Source organism: Lepus europaeus, chromosome 10 (assembly GCF_033115175.1).
Source record: "Lepus europaeus isolate LE1 chromosome 10, mLepTim1.pri, whole genome shotgun sequence".
Taxonomy (NCBI): domain Eukaryota; kingdom Metazoa; phylum Chordata; class Mammalia; order Lagomorpha; family Leporidae; genus Lepus; species Lepus europaeus.
In genome coordinates this window covers 83,607,239-83,630,488 of record NC_084836.1, presented here as the reverse complement: position 1 = coordinate 83,630,488, position 23,250 = coordinate 83,607,239, and the positions used below count along the sequence as shown (strand labels likewise).

At 43.4% G+C, this 23,250-nt stretch overlaps 1 pseudogene; it reads right to left on the bottom strand.

Annotated features, from left to right (window-relative positions):
* Nucleotides 1–988: 988 nt before the first annotated feature.
* On the bottom strand, nucleotides 989–21,976 carry LOC133768126 (methylcrotonoyl-CoA carboxylase beta chain, mitochondrial-like; annotated as a pseudogene).
* Nucleotides 21,977–23,250: the final 1,274 nt, after the last annotated feature.

Below are 23,250 nucleotides of genomic sequence, written 5' to 3'. Positions count from 1 at the left end.
TATCCCGGTTGCCCCTCTTCCAGGCCGTGCTCAACCGACTCAAATGCTATGGAGCTAAGCCAAACAAGGTCTGGGGTTTCAGCCACATGGAGATTAAGGGTCAACTCAGAGAAAGCTATGGGTGAAAGAAGTCAGAAAGAACAGAGTGAGGAAGGAACAAGCTGACAGAGCCTAGGGTGCAGACAATGCAAAAATAGCACTCTCATGGGAAGGAGACAGGATGGTGGCTAAATAGAAAACTAATAGATGGATTTTTTTTTTTTAAAAAAAGACTTATTTATTTATTTGAAAGGCAGAGTTACAGAGAGGCAGAAGCAGAGAGAGAAAGGTCTTCCATCTGCTGGTTCACTCTCCAAACGGCTGCAACCGCTAGAGCATGGCCACTCTGAAGCCAGGAGCCAGAAATCTCTTTTGGGTCTCTCAGGCCATAGCAGAGAGCTGGATCAGAAGTGGAGCAGCCAGGACTCCAACAGGCGCCCACCCATATGGGATGCCGGCACCATAGACTGGGGCTTTAACCCGCTAGGCTGCAACACTTGCCTCAATAGATGGATTTTTAAAATAAGAGTTAGAGAGTATCAGGCATAATCAGCAAAACAATCATTTCAATGGAAATGCAACTTGATATGAGTAATTTCAATAATACCTTGAGTTTACAGATTAAAGAGCTTTTCAATGCTGCTTGTAGGACAGAAAGGATAACTGGAAATTATTCTGTTCATTTTATGGGTGGTAAAATTGATTTTCTCTAAGAAAACCTAAAAGGAATTAATACTCACCAAATAGACATCATTGTTGATTTTTTTTAACTTTTATTTAATGAATATAAATTTCCAGTGTACAGCTTATGGATTACAATGGCTTCCCCCCCGCCCATAACTTCCCTCCCACCCGCAACCCTCCCCTCTCCGGCTCCCTCTCGCCTTCCATTTGCATTGTTGATATTTTTAAGGCAGAAAAGTACAATGAACTATGCTGAAAAAATTTACTAGAACAGCCACATGTTCAACAAGTGTGAAATCTTGAGACTGTGACATGTGCTAATATTTGGTACATGTCCAACAGAAGACATTTTATATTCTGGTTTCATCCTGAAGATGCCAGACTCAGACTTCTGGATTGGTGTGTTGAGGGTGGTACCAATATTGAGACCCAGGACCAGTCTGGCATCCACCAGATCAATAAGCCATTGTCCCATCATCTTGAATTAGCTACTCCAGCCTTACACTGGAGTTGCAGGGGTTTCCCACCTCTTCGAACCTCTTGACAATAGGTTCCTTGAGAGCAGCTTCTTCAGCACTGGAGCCCTGCTTCCCTTCCTGGTGCTTTTTGGTCTTCGCTTACTGGGGCTGCGACATTGGCCGCCTGCTCTCCTCCCATCACTGAGATGCGAGCATTTGGCTAAATGCTGAGAAATCAGGAGCTCTATGCTTCGCCACACATCCCTGGTTTCCAAGCATCAACTCTTTGATGACAGTTACCTTGGGCACTTTGGCACAGGCTACAGCAGCCACCATCTTCGCCCCATCATTGGCAATTCCCTCTGCTTCATAGTAACATTTTGAGTATTTCTTTGGCAGCATAGCTAGGTGAAGAGTGCATTCCTTTTTGCAGACTCAAAAAAAGGAACTCCATTGATTCCAACATTTGAGCAAAATCTACAACTAATGTGTCTCCATACAAGGCTTTGAACTCATTGAATCTGTTCCATCCACGATTCTAGCAATGACCTCTTGGACATCAAAGTTTCTCTTGAGGTTAGCACCAACTCTTCCATAGAGTTCATCAGAAGGAAGCAGAGCTCTACAGAAGGGTCCATGGTATCATCTAATTTCTCCTGGTAATTTAGACTCCTCACAACCTTCCTTGTTAAGTGGAGGACGTGTGGGTCATCTAAAGCATAGTGGTCAGTGACTCCAGACATTATGCAATGACGATCAGCTTCTCCAAGATCCTCAACAGACACCTCTTCTCCAGGTAATGCGTTAACCAAGGGATGTCCAGCCAAGAAAATGGTACCCTGCTTGTGGAAGATGATGTTTTCATTGGCCACTGCAGGCAAGTAGGCACATCCTGCCTACAGGAGCCCATGATCACCGCTAGCTGTGTAATAATTGTAGACAACACAATTACCTGATTATAAAATATGCACCCAAATGATCTCAATCTGGAAATGTATCTGCTTGTTGAGGTAAGTTTTCCCCTCCTGAATCCAGTGGTAGATGCAGGAGACCCGGTGCTATCTGTGGACACCTCTTCATACAACTGGTAACCTCTAAACTGGGACAATTCCAGAAATGAAAACCCTGGGTCAAGAGGTCTGGGTAACAGTTTTCCTCTTGCTATGTGATCAGCTCCGGTTCTCTCATTACCTCCTACTCTTACAGACTGTGCTGGTTCGTGGAGTTGGTTCACTAGTGCTTTCAATTGTTCTTAGTTCTCCTGGTAGGTGGCAGAGCCTGAGCCCAGCAGGACCCCAGGTCCCAGCAGCCACGCAGCCCTGGGGCAACAGTGCAAGTGCAGGGCTACAGAACCAACTTCGGGGCAGCCCACATATCAGTGGGCAGTGAGCCAGGGTGCCGAATGCAGAGCTGCCTGCGCCGGCAGGGTACCTGTTCTCAGTCCTGTTGCTGCACAGCCTGGGGCTGAGCTTCAGATGGCATCCTTGAAGCCCCCAGCCAAGGCCCAGGAAAAATTTTTTTTAAATGCAGGTAGAATGCGTGGTCTGGATGATGCTGTCTAGGCACTGAGTAAATGGATCTTGTCAATCCTTTGTCCTGTCCCAATCATTCCCAATTTGACAGAAGTCACACCAAAAAGCAAATAGGCTCTAAAGTTAATAAAGTAGAGTTTATTAAATATGAGAAAGAACCAAATACATTGATAGTTAAGATTGTTCTTGTAATCTGGCAACACTCAGGACTCTGAGACTCCTGAAATCCAGAATAAAAATGGAAACCAAAGGGTTTCCCACAAAGGAAGAAGCATACCAATAAATGTTCCAAAGAAATGAAGTCTAAGCCAGCGACAATGAAATAGACATTTCTCATGTAAAACTTTATGAAGGTAACATGATAGGCAGGTCTCCCGACATCAATTTCAGTTAAAGAATGCAAGGAGGTTTTTATGTGGATGTTTGAAAATGGAAGTTGGATGACAACATAGAGGTTCAACGCAAAACCCACTTCAGTTCAAGTGCTTCTGGGAGGATGAAGTTGACACTGTCGCAGAGTGATTCCAGAAAGTAATCAAATGCAATACCAGGGCGGGGTCAGGAAAGCATAAGCACCGTGAGCGCTTGTGGAATCAGGAACGTGCTGCAGGAATTCAGTTTCACACAGGTGCAGCAGGTGCTGGGGAAGGAAGGATCCAGTGGGGAAGAAGGAGTATAAGGGATGGTCACTAACAAGGCTGCCTGCAGCACGGCAGCAGGTGGACACGGAAGAGTACACAGTGGCCCTGGGAACCCAAGCACAACAGCAGCTGGAATGGGGTCTCTGGCAGGACTGGTGTGGACATCGGTGCAAGCTACAGCCTCCTCACAGCTGGTGCCTTTATTGTTTGCAGCCAGGGGTCACTGCTCAACTTAGGGTTGCTGTAGGTCAGCAGGCCTGGGAAGCAGAGAGGAGCCTGGCCTTGGTGTAGGGTAGAGGGTAGACACAAACGAGAGCCCATCCCTGCCTCTCTCCCTCTGGGTCTGACCACCACGCCCTTCAGAGCTTGTGGCTGCTGCCATCACGCGCCCCTCCACATCTCTACATCGTCCTCTTTTGGCCAACTTAATCTGCAAACACACAAGGAAGGAAGGTTGCTTCTGGCAAATGTAGTGTCAGTTTTTACCCAAGCGATTCCTGAACAAAACCACATGGGGCTGTGTTGCAGCCAGCATGAAGGAAGAAAAAGAAATGAGGATATGAACTAAGGGTGCACCCTGCCTTTCTCAAAATGCTAGTTTTTGGAAGCCGCTCATGGCATTTCTGCATCTGTTACAGTTACCAGCAGTTAAATCATCCTCTGGCCAAATCTTTCCTTCCAATTTTTAGGTAAAATACCAGGATATGGCAGGGAAGCCCCAAATAATCACTTGCTTTATCACTTACCCTAATCAAAACCACCATTTGAAACCTAATCACCCTCCATGGCCATTTCCAAAACTATACCGGGATAAGAGTGACTAACACAAGGCACTGAGGGCTAACGAAAAGGTGATAGCACCATGTAGGGCTGAAGGACTGGGCCTTCTATTTAATCCTGTAATAAGTATACTTATATCATATTCATAAAACCAATCATTTTACTACGGATGTACTCTTTGCAAAGCACTGTGCATGTTTCATCTTAGATTTCACAAAGCATAGACGGAGACTGCACACGTTTAAAATCTGGCTCTCAGTCACACAGTTAACAAGCGCCAATCCAGTCCTTGAACCCTGACCTGACTGCATCGCACACACCTTCGTTCTGCTTGTCTTCTCCTACACTGTTTAGTAAAGCCTCCAACACTACAGAGTGCTTAGCATGAAACAGAGATATGAGGCAGTTTTGATGCATGAAGTGTTAGAACTGTGGTAGCATCCAGGCCAACTGTATCAGTCAAGACTGGTTTTTGCCTGGGGTGTACCCCAAACTGTGTATTAACTCTGTTCCCGAGATTATTGCATGAGCCAAGATTGCTGCTCCAGCTCCAATCACAGCAGCAAATGTGATAATGCTCGGCTTCTGCGTGTGATATCACTTTCCTTCCTTCTTCACCCTGCCAAGGTTGTGTAGTAATAAGATGAGCAACTCTAGGAGCTAGCTTAGAGAGGCCATACACCTTGCCGCTGGCATCCTGATTCTCAGGATTCATATGCTATGCCTGAGAGGCCAAACACTTGAAATGCTCCTCCTTCAAAGGAATATAAACCCAGTCTCAGACTTCACCTTTGGACCGGAACATTATATATTTCCACCTATCCACCAAAAGACATCTTTGTTAATGTATTGTTACTAATGCCATTGGGTAACTAAAGTCTTACTTGCTTGGTTGATTTAATTGACATTAAAATTTGTACATATTGTTGTATAACATTTTTAAAAATATGAAGGCACTTCAAAAAATTCATGGAAGATGGAACTAAAATTAAGTTTATTTTGATGCAAAAAATTCATTGTGGAATTTCTAGATTGAGGAAATTAGTATGCATTCACTCACAAACATCATTTTGGTGCATTGAGAATACTTATAATCGACTCTCTTAGTCATTGTAAAGAGCACAACAACTGTTGTTAACAATTGTCACCATGTTGTACAATAGATCCCTTAAACTTGATCCTCCTACCTGACTAAAATTTTGCATGTTAAGGTCTTTGTTTGACTGTATATCAGACTCTGGTAAGCAGGTGGAATTTTGTTCTGATTGTGAACATATTTTGCTAATGTGAATGTACTTTTCTAATTTTGCTAACATATTTTGAGATCTGGTTTGAAGTAGGACTAAAAGAGAATGTTGACTCTTGTTTTGCATCATCATTAGCCCTGTTAACCAAAAATTATGACCAGAGTTGTCAAAATAGACCCTCAGCAATGACCCCAGAAACTCCTCAGAACATATTGCCCCAGTTTGAGAAAGAGATTCATGACATGCATTTTGCTTTACCTTGTTCACAATGGGGAAATATCTATTGAACTAAACTTGTGCGAGGTGGAAGAGTGCAGCTATAAGCAAGAAACAATGTATTGCTTAATTCGAAGCCTTGACAGGTATCTGAGCCCTATTTTTGTTTTAAACCATCTCATAAATGTCCAAGGATAGCCACACTGCATGTTTGTTACATTTCTTCCCTACTAATAGGAACAAATCTTCAGAGAAATTGAATAATTCAGTCTCTATTTTTGAGTATTTTGTCCCATTAGCATTTTTCTAGACTGCACCAATTATTCAAGTATAGTCTGTCTATTATAGTTACTTATTTTATGCCATTTTAAGGAAGCTTCCATGTTTCTATTATTGTATGATCAATTTATTAGTGGTATTAAAATCACTGTAACAGGAAAAGTATTTTTAATTTCTATAACACCTTCTTTCTGGGACCAGCATTGTGGTACAGTGGGTTAAGAAGAGCCAGCATCCTATACTGGTGCCAGTGTGAGTCCCAGAAGCTCCACTTCTAATTCAGCTCCCTGCTAATTCACCTGATAAAGCAGTGGAGGATGACCGAAATCCCTGGGCCCCTGCACCCATGTGGGAGACCTGAAAGAAGCTCCTGACTCCTGGCTTCAGCCTGGCCCAGTCCTGGCTGTTATAGCCATTTGGAGAGTGAACCAGCAGATGGAAGCACTCTCTTTCTCTCTCCCCGCTCTCTCTCTGTAACTCTGTCTTTCAAATCAATTAATAATCTTTAAAACAATAATCATATAACACCTGCTTTCAGTAAAGGCTGCCTCCTGCTAGTTCCCTGGCAATGGTACTCTTGAGGAATTTTGTGGGTTTGGATGAGCAAGTTTTGGAGACAGGGGTCTCAAGGTCCATGTCTGAGTTAATGCAATTCTGTCTAAAATCACCAATGTGAACACACAAGTCTGAGAATGAAGACAAGTATAACTGAGTAATCTGCAAAAACTTTCAGATACCTTGAAGAGGATTAAGATTCCCCCAGGCCATCCTACTGGGTTGTGCAACAAGCCAAATCAAATCTCAGGGAATTGAAGAAACTCGACTGATCCCTGGGTTACTTTTCCTTTTTCTTTTTGCAGATTTATATATTTATTTGAGAGGCTGAGTTACAGAGAGAGGGAGAGACAGAGAGAGTGGTCTTCCATCCACTGGTTCACTCCCCAAATGGCCGCAAGGTCCACAGCTGAGCTGATCCAAAGCCAGAAGCCAGGAGCTTCCTGCTGGTCTCCCACCCTGGTTCAGGGACCTAAGCACTTGGTCCATCTTCTGCTGCTTTTCCAGGCCATAAGCAGAGAGCAGGATCATAAGTGGAGCAGCCAGGACATGAACCGACACCCATGTGGGATGCTGGCACTGCAAGCGGCAGCTTTACCTGCTACGCCACAGCACTGGCCCCTTCTGGGTTACTTTTAATCTTTTTTTGTATTTTTTATGTTCATGTATGTTTATTTAAAAACTAGGATGACTTACTGGACCAGATAACTCAAGTATTATATGGAGGAGGGGAAGGTAAAAGGGAGGAGCATGGAGGAGACACCAAGTACCAAAGGCTACACAGCTTTCTCTACATCACTGTGATAAGGTTGAGAACCTGTGTCTTGAGATTTTTTTTTAATGTTCTTGTCACCATACTCAGAGACTTTTCCGAGATCAGAAGGTGAAGGGCAAGAGTTAGAACACAAGGTGACTTCCAAGTGCTTGCATTTCTGAGTGCTGATGATGGAAAGGATTGTCAATCTACATTGTGTTTTTTGAGAACTTGATCACAAAACTGAGAGGATACTTCCTTCTGACGTACGGTGAGCTCTCGAGATTCCTATTCTCCTTGTTGCAATTTTTTTCTAAAGATTTTATTTATTTACTTGACAGGTAGAATTACAGACAGTGAGAGGGAGAGACAGAAAGGTCTTCCTTCTGTTGGTTCACTCCCCAAATGGCTGCAACAGCCAAAGCTGTGCCAATCTGAAGCCAGGAGCCAGGTGCTTATTCCCATCTCCCATGGGGTGCAGGGTCCAAAGCACTTGGGCCATCTTCTACTGCTTTCCCAGGCCACAGCAGAGAGCTGGCTTGGAAGAGGAGCAGCAGGGAATAGAACCGACGCCCATACGGGATGCTAGCACTGCAGGCGGAGGATTAACCTAGTGTGCCACGGCGCCTGCCCTCCCTCATTGCAATTTTTTCCATTTCCTTTTCCCATCCAGCCTCACATCAATTCATTCTAATCCATAGAGTAGTTTCATTTCAATGCTCCTGTTAGAATTAGATCCTACCTTTCAAACTTAAGGTAATGGCAAAGCTTCTCAAAACTTCCAGGTAGATACACAGTTCTCATTAATTATATATCTGATATTTTCTAAGAAACTGTATGTTCTGTTTCCATTAAAAATTATCGTATTGGGGGCTGGCGCTGTGGCACAGTGGGTTAACGCCCTGGCCTGAAGTGCTGGCATCCCATATGGGCGCCAGTTTGAGACCCGGTTGCTCTACTTCCAGTCCAGCTCTCTGCTATGGCCTGGGAAAGCAGTAGAAGATGGCCCAATTCCTTGGGCCCCTGCACCCGCGTGGGAGACCTGGAAGAAGCTCCTGGCTCCTGGCTTCAGATCGGCGCAGCTCCAGCCATTGCAGCCATCTAGGGAGTGAACCAGCGGATGGAAGACCTCTCTCCCTCTGTCTCTCCTTCTCTCTCTGTGTAACTCTGACTTTCAAATAAATAAATAAATCTTTAAAAAAAATTATCGTATTGAAAATGCCTTGAAGAAAAGATATATGTCTTTCTCTTCACCGGTGTTATTACAATAATAGTCATATAATAAAATAAACCTTAGATAAAGTTGTGATTTCTTCCAAAATCCAGAAATACTTTGCGTGTATCAGCTAATTTAGTCTCATCTTAGACTTTTTAACAATGTTTATCTGATATTTGGAACATGTGATAATCATCTTTCAGCCCAGTTTAAATTAACGTAGGAAATAAAAGGAACTCTGTCCCATTCTTATATACAGACATTTGGAATATTTCCAGGTTGTGGATTTAGTTATTTTTACCCTGACCTCTCATTTTGAAAATGCTTCTCTGGGTTCTCATATTTGTGCTTATCTTCATGGTGAATTGTTTTGGCATGGTAATGTGCTCAGATCAATTGTCAGCAGCAGTAATGCTAGCATCAATCATGGACAAATGTGTAATAGCTCGGAGACAAATGAGATATCCCCCTTCTTCTTCTGTTAGCCTGGTATGGTTTGCTCTCCTGGAAGATGCCTTTAGAACCATGTAATTTCCAGGGAGGCCTGAAAGCACATCAGGTAGGCACTAAGAATTCTTTCAGCTCACCTGCTCTGCAGAGAGGACAGGCACAGCTGCCCTGGTCTAGGCAGCACCACAGACAGAGCCACCAGCTGCTGCTGGGGATGGTGGCTCTCGGTGCTATCACCCAGCTATAGTCCTTCCCTTCCTCACATAGTTTCATCAGTGAGCTTGGAGCATTATTATTAGTAGTAGTAGTTTTTTCAAAGTTCCTTTTTCATTTCTGCCATTTTCTATTCCTCAGATACAGGATTTCTAGATTAACACTGAATTCTTGTTGCTTGTCCTGCGGTCTTTTCCTAAATATCTTGACTTTCCTATTTTCCCTGGCCTCTTCACATGGTTTTTCTTAATATTATTATTCTTGCCCCAATATATGTCACATTTTTTTGTCCTTCTGTGTTATATTCTTTTGTTTTGTTTATGTTGGCTACTGTGTTTTTCCAGCCAACCTCCCACAAAGCTGAGATGTGTTTTGGTTATACTTGTATTCATCACAAGAGTTCTGTTGAAATATATATTAAGTCAAATGTAAATGCATCCTATGTCCTGAAAATATATAGCACATGTTATATTTCATATAGGTTTTATGTCCATTAAGGTGCCAGGAAGACAGAAAGAATGGTATACATGAGTGTAATAATTGAGAGTTTAGCAAGGAACTATTTAAAAATGTATGGGAGGAACAAGCAAACCCAGTGGAGCATAATGAACACCCTGGGATTGGAGACTTACTGGCGCCATTACCCTATTAAAGCTAAAGAAGAAGGAGACATGGTGGCCAATGGAAGCTGGAACAGACTCCATGACAGGATGAAGTCAATACACAGTGAGCCAGTAGGGAGGCATGTAGAAGATAAAAGCCCTGAACTGGCTCTCCTATCCATTCTCTATTTTTCAAAACAACACCCCCTGTTGGCTAATTCCCATGGGAAGCCATAAAACAATGCATCTCATTGATATGGTGCGTAAAAGTCAGTATCCAGGCACAGTTCCCAGTGAAGAAGGCTGAAAGGGAGATCTGAAGGTGGAAAACAGAAACAAGAAGACATATATACCACACATTGTTGGAACTGACATAATAATACATCACAATTTTTTTTCAAGATTTATTTACTGAAAAGGCAGAGTGAGACAGAGATTCCATCCATTGGTTCACTCCCCAAAGGACTGCAATGGCCAGGGCTGAGCCAACCTAAAGTCAGGAGCCTGGAATTTCATTTGGGTCTTCCACGTGTGTGGCAGAGGTCCAAGTACCTGGGCCAGCATCTGTTGCTTTTCCCGCTGCAGTAGCAGGGAGCTGGATTGGAAATGGAGCAGCCAGGACTTGAACCTGGACTCTGATATGGGATGGGAGTGTTGCAAGCGGTGGCTTAACCTGCTATGCCACAACTCCAACCCCAATGCTTCACAACAGAGGAAATTACAAAGATATTATAAACTTAGAACCCAATGTATCCATATTCACCACTTGGCACTTGCAATAAGTGGCAGACCCTCAAAGATCTCTTGCTTAGAGACTTTGTTCTTTCTTGGATATCAAAGTCAATTATTCTTCATAAGATTGCCCCATTTACTCACCACTCAATAAATTAGACAAAAGTGAGGGGGAATTCACCATTGTCCAACTCTTCAACATATGGTTGAAATGCCTTCAGACAGCTGTACTCAGCCACATGTGAAGAATTGACATCATGCTCTACCAAAACCCTCTGTTCAATTTGTTCAGATTTAGCTTTTAAGATTCACCCCGATTAAGGCTGAACACAACCCTGAAAATCTGAAAACAGCCAGAGAACCGTGGTGTTTGACAAATCACTTCAGCAAAAAGACGCAAGCTCATGCTCTTTATTTATTCATCTGTTCTTGCCAAGGAAACTTGCCAGCTCCTTCTGGTGCACGTCTCCTGGGAAAAATGAGAGAAGTAATAAGGGCACCTTGAAGAAACAATGTAATTATACATAAAGGACTGTGGGCAATGGCGAAGGTTGACATGATTTTGTCATCTCGTATGCAATTGAGGAAAAAAACCTGCTTTCCCTGCCAGTGGAAAAATATACAGATATACATACACATATATAGATAGATACACACATTTAGCATAGATAGATATCTTTTTAAGGATTTCTTCTTATCACCATTTGAATCCTAGCATTCACAAACTGCTGCATGATAAAATGATTGACTTTCCCTCATGAAGACTGAACACGGTATTTGATGAAGCTACCCCCATACTTTCACTAGCGGTGTCGACCCATCATCAACAAGTCACCAGACAGACCTAAGTTAGTGATACGTCTAAGCCATTTGTTAAGCTTTTATCATTGCTATTGGGAATATAGAAAAGAAAGGTCCTTCTTTTTATAAAAATTTTTAAAAGATATATTTATTTATTTACTTATTCACTCATTTATTTGTTTATTGGAAAGGCAGAGAGAGACAGAGCATGCTTCCATCTACTGGGTCCCTCCCAATATGGCTGCAACAGCACTTACTAGACCAAGCTGAAGTCAAGAGCCTAGAACTCCATCCAGATCTCCTATATGGGTGGGCAGGGACCCCAGCACTTGGGCCATCTTTCTCTGACTTCCTAGGAGCATCAGCAGGAAGCTGGATCTGAAGTGAAGTAGCTGGGACTCGATATGGGATGCTGGCATCACAGGTGGCTGCTTCACCCACTGTACCACACCACCAGCCTTGGAATAGTCATTCTTAACATCCATTAATAAATAACCAGGATATCAAATGTCACTCTCTCTACTCAGTGTCTAGAGGGTGTGTTAGTACAGCACCAGCTCCTTTACAGCAGTTTAGCTTTATTTTGGTCAACATCTTTGAATGTGTTTCTGTTTCATAAATTGGCCCCTCTCTCACTGTCCATATTTGGTGAACAGGAACTGTAATAGACATATGCACCTTGCCCTTCCTAGAGGGAAGACTCCCCCCCCCCCCTTGTTTTCTTCTTCCTTCTTAAGTCCACATGGCTTAACATAAGCTAAAGTCACAGGTCAGCTCCCAGAGAAGGCACAACACAGAGGCCTCACCTGGAAGCTGATTCCAATGCTTGGACCCTGTAGTTGGAGAAGAATTGGCCACATGCTACGAGTCAAGTTAGTGAGATTCTATAAAAATTACTAGGGAATGGTGGGCATTTGACATAGGAGTAAAGATTCTACATAGGATACCCACATCTGTTGCTTGTACCCACGAGGAAAAAAAAAAAAAAAACCTCTGGTTAATACAAATAAGGAACTACAACCTGGATGGTGCCCACAGGCTAAGGTCAGAGCTGGATCCTAATATCTATTCTCCGTGCTGGGTCTCATACAATTATGATCGTTGAGTCTGGGTTGATTCATCTGGAGGCAAAATAAGGCTTGCTTATGTTGTCAGCACCCTAAACATTGCCATTCAAGTAAGATTCAGGCCCCACCAACACTTGCTGGCTCTTCAGAAGATACACGCTCTAACTCTGCAGGCTTCAACGGGAAGAATGAGTCACTCTTCCATACAGAAATGAGATTTTCCAATTTTCTTTCTCAACATGTAAGAATAACACCCCCCAATTCATTATAGATATCGATTTTTAATTAACCCTTTAAAATGGTCCTGGAACCAATCATTTAAATTATGATAACTTGTGAAAATACACTTTTTAATAAAAATGACTTTAGATGCTGGATCTTGCTTGGTATGATAGTTTTGATTACTGTTGAGCAAATATTGTCTTCTTCATGGTCTCACTATGGACAGTGTTAGGGTTAGCCATAGTGGCTTGTTTTGCCAGTGGAATACAACCCGACAGTACTGACACAGAGGCCCGAAGGGTCTTTGATGATTTGGTTCAGGTTTGTGCTCCAGTAATAAGCCATAAGGAGAACCTTGGGTCACTGCTCTCACTTCAGCCTAGCCTTCCAAACAAACACAGCTTTCTTCAAAATGTTCAGGGAATATTTTTGGGGGTGGGGCAGTGCAAAAAATTGAAATCCATAGTTTTTCATAATAAATGTTATGAACTTTTTGAGACTCTTCATACGCATGGATTTAAAATTTTTGTGCCAAATAAAATTATCTTTTAATTTCATTTCAATGAAATCTTTTAAATCCGTGTGGCATAGACCTCAACCAAACTTCGATACCAAGAGCCAACCTGCAACCAAGCCTACCTAGATCATCCAAGCCCCAGGAAACTACAAGGATACTTTTTGAAGACTCCTCATAACTTAAGAACAAAATACTTGTAAGTCATTGAGTTCAGGGCAGTTCATTACACAACATCACCATGGCCATAGTTGACTGCTGTACTCTATATAACCACACTTCTGGGCTTCGTGTGGCACTGCATAGCTTGTGCAGCCAGTGTGCCATAAGAGGCATGAGATGTACGAGAGAAGTCAGCAAGTGTGTAGTCCAGGATATCATCATTGTATATTAGCCCTAAACATGATCCCTATCCCCAGTTACACTGATGCCAAGAGGGCCAAGTGACATTCTTTACAACCACACATGACTAAAATGACACAGAGCCAACATCAAACAAAATCTGCCTGCAAATCCACAATATTCCCACAATGTCACTCTAACCTCTCTTGAGCAATAATAGACTAATTCATATTCTAACATCTTACTCTTCTCATATTTGTAATCCTGGAGTTTTTTTTATTCTTGCAATTCCTCTGAGGACTGCCTTGCAGAACCCACTGACCATATTGGACATTTGCAAAGGCTTTCACTAGCAGGAAAGGGAGGTGATGTCAGTTTGTCTATTTTGTGTTAGCAGATCTGGACAGAGTACCTTTGGCCAACTCTGCTCCATTTCCCTGAAAGTCTGTGCTCTGGAGGCCTAAATTTAACTGTTTTTACATCCAAGCAATGGTATTTAGAGGATACACTTCTATTTCCATGGTATTTAATGTTCTATTAAAGATGTTATAAAAATTATCTACTGCAAAATGAGTTGAGATCACACAGGTTGTTTAAGCCATAAGTCATAGATTCAAATGATTAGGTGCCAGGTCAGGAATGTAAACCATATGAATTGGAAGGCTGGTTGAAAATTCTAACAAAATGGTCAGCTCAGGCACTATTACATGGGAAGAGATAATGGCAGCCACTAACACTAGCTAAATTGTAAATACATTGTCAAATCCTTGGTTAATCCAAAAGAAGCCACATCTGAATTTCTCTGAGAAATGATTAATTTTAAAGGATTATGACTGTTTTTATTAACACTGTGATCCATTTTAAACAAATCTGTGGGGCCGGAGCTGAGGCATAGCAAGTTAAGCTTCCACCTTCAGAGCCAACAATCCTATATGGGCACCGGTTCATGTCCCAGATGCTCCTTTTCCAGTCCAGCTCTCTGCTATCTGCTAATGGCCTGGGAAGGCAGTGGAAGACAGCCCAAGTATTTGGGCCCCTGCATCCACATGGAAGCTCCTGGCTTCAGATCTGCCCAGCTCCATCCATTTTGGCCATTTGGGGAGTGAACCAGCAGACAGAATCTCTCTCTCTCTCTCTCTCTCTCTCTCTCTCTCTCTGTGTGTGTCTCTCTCTCTCTCTAACTCTGCCTCTCAAATAAATAAATACATAAATAAATAAAATGTATCTGCAAGCTGGATACCACTGATAAACTCTGACATAAATTAATGCAGAATGGAGTATATCATCAGAAATTGAGGACTGTGATTAGATCCTCTGTGAGTTATGATCTCTTGATTGTATGATTTGAAAAGAGAAAATAAATCTACAAAGGTTGTGTTGGGTGAATAGCTCTAGAAAAATGTGCCTGTAAGGATCTGCTTTCTGGTTCATTCTCTCCTGTATCATAAGGAGATAAAAAGGATATTGGGTGATGAAGTTTCCTATAAATAAACCATGCCATGTTTCTTCAAATGATGAAATCATAGAATATCTTCAAAAGAATAGAAAGCAGTATATCGGAGAACACAGCTATACATTTATAACTTTTTTCAATATGTTTAATGAAATTATACATCAATTTCTTTACTTAGACTAGATTGTCTAAATTAATACTAAATAGTGTACAATTACTCAAAGCATGAAGGTCAAAGTTAAGACTTTCCTTGACTCTTTTGTTTCACTACAGTGGGCAAAGTTGACCTTATAGAACTAGTATATATCTGTTAATATTTGAACTTTTGTTTTGCACCTAAAACTTTTATCATTTAAAATTCCAGTTTTTATTTGCTAACAAACCATGTGCTTTGTTCTCTCTGAATTCTTCCTATATTATAGGAAGTTTGAGAGATACAAAAGAATTCCCCTTCTTGAAGATAATTTCCATAATCATTCAAAAAGTGAATTGGGGAAGATTCACTGTATGTTTTTAAAGACCATGAAAAGGGAAATAACACAAGGTAGAGAATTCATGAATAGATAATCACTTTCAACAGACAATAAGCAATGTTCCAATAAGCCCTGAGAAATAACTAATTAATTTTCCAAGTGAGCAAACATTATTTTGTAGTCCTGTAGAGCTGGGGAGGAATCTAAAGATAGTGAATAGCAATGTGTTTCTAATTTTCAAAAGGAGATTTAAAGGGCCCTTGTTCCTCATTGTTTAGCTACTTCAAACCCTATCAAAATAATAAAACCTAAATTAGCACAAAAAGTAAGTTTTCACTGTCCTGGAAAATAAGAAGACAAGGAATAGCTTCTGTTTACGAAGAAAGAATCAATTAGTAAGAGTAAATTTGATGCCTTGTTGATGAAGTAAGAAAATGAATATGACCCAAAGCACTCTAGATTCAATTCCTTGATAATAATAAGGCACCTGATGAAACTCCCTACTATACTAATTAAAGGTAGCTTAGATAACAAGTCAGTAAAGAATTTCCAACTGACGGGAAAACATATAGGTGAAAAAGCTGTAAGTCAGTGAAAGCTATAGGAATTGGAGGTAGGACAATTAAATGCCAATGATATAGAAAAGGTGAACAAATTTGCACTGAGGAAACAGTTAAAATTTCCCACCATCTGAATTTTTAAGTTATAGAAACAAGAGTGTAAATGCCACAGGAAAGTAAGGTGAGATCTAAAAATATAAGAAATAGCTGCAGAAAGAATAACAGTTCATCGATGTTAGGACTAAAATTTAGCAGAAATCTATAAGGAGCTAAGGTTATTTCAGGAAACCTGGGAAAAGGCTGGGATGGAGGGATCAGGGAAGCTCGGGTCGTTAGGAAGGACCTGCTCGAAAGAGTCAATAGTACAATGTGATAATAGAGAACTGCTGCCATCCAAGGAAGGTATCATTACTTCATCTGAAGTTCTAAGAATGAGACTGGCGCTGTGGCGCAGTAGGTTAAGCCACCGCCTGAAGTACAGGCGTCCCACATGGGCACCGGTTCTAGTCCCAGCTGCTCTTCTTCCAATCCAGCTCTCTGCTATGACCTAGGAAAGCAAAAGAAGATGGCCCAAGTGCTTAGACTCCTGCTACCCATGTGGGAGAGCTAGAAGAAGCTCCTTGCTCCTGGCCCAGCCCTGGCTGTTGCAGCCATTTCAGGAGTGAATCAGCAGACGGAAGCTCGCTATCATTCTCTCTCTCTCTCTCTCTCTCTCTCCCTCTCTCTCTCTCTCTAACTCTGACTTTCAAATAAATAAATAAATATTTTAAAAACAAGAACAAAAAACACACTGCAGTGACTGATGAGGGCTCACTGACAGCAGAAGCTCGGGAAGTGCTCACCCCTGCCCCGGGGCTGCACTCAGAGTGGAAGGGGAAGCAGACTCTCCGGCAGTGGTTTGGTAAAACTAAGATGCACGGTTTCCCCTCCAAACTGTTAGACTCCTGCTGTGCCCTGAAAAAGAGCCTCTTCTCTCTTCCCTCATAGTCAGTGGAGGTCAAGTCTCTTTCCTCCCCAAGTTGGAGGACGTTAGCACATACAGGTGTGAAGCTGGCCCGTGGAAGGCCCTAGAGAACAGAGCTTTATCTTTCCCACTCAACCATCACTGGAAACGTTCATACCTGTGGGGGGAAAAAAGACAATAGGGACAGGCTTTGGGGCAGCTTGGGACACACTCATCCCATATCAGAGCACCTGGGTTCCAAATTCAGCTCTGCTCCTGATAGGGAAAGCAGTGGAAGATGGCCCAAGTCCCTGGGCACCTGCACCTGCATGGGAGACCCAGAAGAAGCTCCTGGCTCCTGGCTTCAGATTGGTGCAGCTCCGGCCATTGCAGCCATTTGGGGAATGAATCAGAAGATAGAAGATCTCTCTCTCGCTCGCTTTCTCTCTCTCTGTAATGCTGTCTCTCAAATAAATACAAATAAATCTTTATAAAGAAATAAATAAGTTCTCAGAATGAATACAGCAGAAAAAGGAGAAGCCCAATCTGACTTTGCACAAGCTGTAATTTTAAATTAAGACTGTCAGCTGTGCATCTTATTCCCCTACAGGAAAAAAAAAATTTGATCATTTCCCTAACAATCCAAATAGTTTTCAAAGATCTGACAGCCTCTCCCTAGAGCTGTTTGCAACTTACTCTGTTCTGCTCAATGTACAGCCTAAGTTCGCCACTTAGATGTCCATCTGAATGGGAGAATCCTAATCATGACTTGGGTGGTTTAGGAGCTTTGCATTGCTCCTAGCTTTATTAATTTATAGTTATGCAATAACAAAATGAGAATTTCCTAGTCTTTGCAAGGCAGTATCTTCAAAGTGAACGTGAGAGTCTGTGGCACACCTGATCCAGAACCAAACAACCCATGTCGCCGCTATAGACACGAGTGTAAATAAACTGAAAGAACCTCAGGATTCTGATGGCCTTCATTTCTGGGACTTAGTGTCGATCTGTTTGTGCAAGTTATTGTTTTCTACAATCCACAAAGTCAGTAAATATGAGGCAATTTGGGAGAGGCTACAAAAACAAAAGTAAGTCTGCTGGCCAAAACCACAATGCCTTCAAAAAATGTGACTTCCCCCAGGGCTGGCATTGTAACCAGGGGATTAATCTGCCACCTGCAATGCTGCCTTCCCATATAGGTGAAGGCTCAAGTCCCAGCTTCTCCACTTCTGATCCAGCTCCCTGCTAATACACATGGGAAAGCAGCACATGATGGTACAAGTTCTTGGGCCTCTGCCACCCACATGGGAGACTGGCTCCTGGCTTAGGCATGGCCCAGCCCCAGCCATTGCAGTCACTGGAGAATGAACCAGTGGATGAGATCTCTCTCTCTCTCTCTCTCTCTCTCTCTCCCTCTCTCTCTCTCTCTCTCTCTCCCTGTAACTCTTTCAAATAAATACATAAATCTTAACAAAAAAAAAAAAAGTATGATTGTCCCCAATATTTCTCAAGCTCTTGACAGTGGCTTACACATCAGCATCTGTGCTGCTGCATCTTTTTGGAATTATAGGTTTTGGAATCCAAAGGACATATAAGCCATCTGTCTCTCTTTACTAATGAAGAGAGAGAGGCTATGCATGGTGCAATGGTTTGGCCCAAGTGGCATACATGGTCATTGGTAGCAGAGTCTTTGTTAAAATTCCTGACAACTGGCTTCTGGGTCAATCCTCAAGACTAAATGTTGCTGTTCCCCTTCCTATTCCAAGTTCCTTCTCCAAAGTTACCACTGGTTTGGGGAAAGGAACTGGAGAAATAGCTAACTGGGAGAGTAATGCGTGTGCATTTGCATTTCAAATAACAGCCCAGTGTATCAATAAATTGCCTTTACTTGCTTACTACATTGCTGTGCATTAAAAATTCATTTTATGCATGCATTCGCATCACAAAAATCTCTTTTCATTTGCCATGCTGCCCTGACAATATTATGATGAGCTTTATTCTATGTGAAGCACTAAAAGTGACTTATTTTAATCAGCCCCCCAGGTTTTAGTGTGTACTCAATTTTATATGGTTTTAATGAAGATGCATGTCTTTGTCCATTTTCCATGGCTATAGCAAAATACCTGACACTGGATAATTTATAAAGAATAGAAGTTTATTTGGCTCATCAAGAACCACTATATCCAAAAGTTGTACTTCTGAAATTTATATTTATTAAATAAAAGCTTTCTAAAAAAATAGAACAGACGTTTATTTGGCTCATGGTTGTAAAAGCTACAAAGTCCAAGAGCACAGCCCTGGCATCTGCGAGGGCTTCTCGCTGCAGCATTACTTGGTGGAGGGCATCAACAGCAAAACAGCATAAGGAAGCTACAGAGAATGCAACTTTACAACAAAGCCATACCCATAGTAACTCGATATCTAGTAACCCATTAATATATGAATAGATTGATCCATGCATGAGGGCTCTGCAGAATCACTTCTCTTTTTTTAAATTTTTACTTGAAAGGTAGAGAGACAGAGGTCTTCCATCTGCTGGTTCACTCCTTAAATGCCCACAACAGCCAAATCTTGGCCAGGCCAAAGCCAGGAATGGGAAATTCCATCTGGGTCTCCCACTTTGGTGGCAAGGACTGAAGTACTTGAGCCATCATCATCCATTGCCTCCCAAGAGTGTGCAGTAGCAGGAGCTGGAAACCATAGCTGAGCCAGAACTCAAACCAGGCATTCTGATAGGGAATGTAGTTGTCACAAAGTTAACCACTGGGCAGAAAGAACGGGCCATCAGAGAAGGAGGTACCTTTCTCTGAAGGGAGGAGAGAACTTCCACTTTGACTATGACCTTGTCTAAATAAGATCGAAGTCAGTGAACTCAAGAGGCTTCCATAGCCTTGGAAACTCATGACTAGAGCCTAGGGAGATTTCTGATGCCATAAAAAACAGTTGTTAAGTCAACAACAGGAGTCACTGTGTACTTACTCCTCATGTGGGATCTCTGTCCTTAATGTGTTGTCCAATGTGAATTAATGCTATAACTAGTACTCAAATAGTATTTTACACTTTATGTTCTGTGTGGGTGCAAACTGATGAAATCTTTACTTAATATACACTAAATCGATCTTCTGTATATAAAGATAATTGAAAATGAATCTTGATGTGAATGGAATGGGAGGGGGAGCGGGAGATGGGAGGGGTGCGGGTGGGAGGGAAGTTATGGGGGGAAAAAGCCATTGTAATCCATAAACTGTACTTTGGAAATTATATTTACTAAATAAAAGTTTTTAAAAAAAGAAACCAATAAAAATAAATAAACAACTAAAAGTGGGAATAATAGTAAGAAAAAAAAAAAAGTTAACCACTGGGCCCAATGTCAACCCCCTACCACCTCTTAAAGGTCCCACCTCCCTATACCCACTATCATGGTAATCAGTTTCACCTTGAGTTTCAGAAGGGATAAACCAATAGCAAAGTATAATATTCAACATTTAACATCATCTCATCTTTGGAGTTTATTTAGGAAATAAAATATTGCTCTGTGGTTTCAGAAAAAAAATTAATAAATTTCTCTAAATAGATGGTAATTTCATGTTGGTTTTCAGAGAGATTTAGCTGCATTAGCAGCACTATTTCCCCATACCCATAATCTTCTAAATTGACTTATTTGATGCTCTTCACATCTATTTTTCTAAAGACAGATTCTGTCTGTGCCACTGCTTTTGAAATGCTCTCCATGATTGTGACTCTATCTAATGCAATTTTTACATTTACTGCCATTTTTCTCAAGTGACAATATAGAGTGGGAAGAACCATGTGGTACTGCTTCATACCAGCTGCGTGCTTTGATGCAAAACACAGAGGAAACGTAAGAGAACCGAGGAGGAGGAGCTGAAGGGCTCCAAGTAAGAAAACTTTGCACCACAAACAGATGGAATCTAGGAGGGTAAGGTGTGGAGTCAATAGGGAGATAAAAGCCAAATTTCTCAGCAGAAATGAGAGCCTCTGGGCAGTAACTGAGGGGACTCAGACTTGGGCTGAGCCCTTGTATCAAGACTTTTCCATAAACCTTGCTTCTGCTCTGGTCCCTTGCATCCTTAGCCCCGGACTGGCCACCTTCTCGGCACATTGGTTAATTTTCTTTAAAAAAAAATTCTAATAAAAATAATAATGGCAGATGTCTTGTGTTGTCATCAGAATCTCCAGCAGTGCCACATTTTTATTTGACATTACTTGAAAGAGCTCTGGGCAGACAGCAGCAGTGGCAAACAGATGTGCTCCACGGCATTGAGACTGGGTTCACCGAGTGAGTCCCGGTTGCTCCACTCCTGATCCACTTCCCTGCTGATATGTCTGGGAGAGCAGCAGAGGACAGCCCTGCCACCCACATGGAAGACTGAGAGAAGTTCCAGGCTCTTGGCTTCAGCCTGGCCAGCTCCAGCCATTGGCGGCCATTTGGGAAGTGAACCAACAGATGGAAGGTGTGTGTGTGTGTGTGTGCCCCTCTCTCTGGAACTCTGCCTTTCAAATGAATAATTTAAAAAAAATTAAGTGTTCATTTCTACCAAGAGTGCTTTTCTTGTGTAGAGCCTAACTCTTCATACTACAGTGGAAAGGGAGGAGACTGCATATATATGGAGATGTGAAGCTCGGGTGATCACTGACGTCATAAATAAGAGTGTCAAGTGTTAAATCAACAACAGGAGTCACTGTGCACTTGCTCCCCTTGTAGGATCTCTGTCCTTAATGTCTTGTACTATGAGAATTAACAGTAAGACATGTCTTCAAACAGTGCTTTATACTTTGTGTGTCTGTGTGGGTGCAAGCTGTTGAAATCTTTACTTAGCATACAGTTGATCTTCTGTATATAAAGATAATTAAAAATGAATCTTAATGAAGAATGGGATGGGAGAGGGAGTAGGAGGTGGGATGGTTTGGGGGTGGGAGCGCGAGGCGGGGGAAGAACCGCTATAATTCAAAAGTTATACTTCTGAAATTTATATTTATTAAATAAAAGCTTTCTAAAAAATATGGAAGTGTGAGATGTGTTATAAATTCTCTCCCCTCCCCTCCTCTCCTCTCTCTTCCCCCTCCCCCCTCCCCTCCTCTCCTCTCCTGTCTCTTGCATACACTTAAGCCTCTGAGCAAAGGTCTCTTACCTCTTATCCCAGTAAGGCAGATTCTGAACTTTGGAACTCAATGCAACCCACATCGCTGTAAATACTCTGGAACTCAACCGTATGCGAGTTGGTTGAAAACAAGCGTCTTTTTTTCCTTCCAGCAGAGCCTCCCCCACTGGCGCGAGCAGGGGAGCCGGCCTTCGGCGTCACAGCGCGGACCGTGGGCGCGCGTTTCCTGACGGGGCAACTTGGCTGACCCCTGCCACTGGAACCCCATTCGCGTCCCGCCAAGGACGCTCAGCGCGAGGCTCGGCCCGGTAGCGACACCTCCACCAACTCGCACCCTCTCTGTCCTTGTGCGGCTCAAAGTCCCCACGCCCGTGAAGGCGCCTCCATGCGTGTCCACCCTCGCTCGTCTCCGCCAGGGCTGTCTGGGCAGCGCAGCCCCGGCTCCTGGAGGAGTCTGCTCCGGGGCCAGTGCGCACCGGGCCAGCCTAGCCGCCCACCGGCCTTAGCGCCTCACCTGCAGCTCTTTCCTGAACCCTCGCCCCTTGAGTCGCCCAGAGCGGGCTGCTTTCCCCAACCCTCTGGGTGCCAGGAAGGCGCGCAAACCTCCCGTGGGGACTTGCCCAAAGTGGCGGGGGGCAGGGTTAAAATTGGCTATTGGGAAGAGGACAGGCAAGAAAAGAATGTCGTTTGCGTGTGTGTGTGTGTGTGAGAGAGAAAGGGAGAGAGAGAGAGAGGGAGGGAGAGAGAGAGAAAGAGAGAGAGTTGTTTTGCAGCGGGAAATAATAAGCAGGGAAGAGAAACAGGGAGAGGCCGGTGCCCCAGCTCCCCTCCGGGCCTTGGGGAGCCGCGCGCTCCGTAATTCCCTTTCCAGAGCCGTACAGATTTCCACAAACAATGACATCACTCGGGCGCCGCCGGCCTGCTTGCAGCTGGGGGGATTTTCCTGGGCGCGCGGCGGCCGCCGGGGCGGAGCTGCAGGAGCGCGCCGGCTGCTGGGGGGGCGGGGGCGCGGGCTCGCGGCGCCCCCCGCGGGCGGAGGCGGCCGGGCCGGGCCGGGCCGGGCCGGGGGCGGGCAGGGGCGGGCCCGGGGCGGCCCAGGGCGGAGCCCGCCGCTTCTGCAGCCCTCATTGGCCGCGGGCGGGCGCACGTCAGCCAAGCTGGTGCTCTCCTCCAGCCCCTGGGGAACTGGAGCCGAGGAGGAGCTGAAAATGCAGATTTAGCATCAAGCACAGACGTACACTCGCTCTTTCTCTCCGGTACACACAGCTCCCCACGCTCGCACCCCTGCCAGCGAGCCGGGCCGCCGGGCCACACGGCTCCCTCTCCAGCCAGGCGCTGGAGGAGAACGCACACTTGA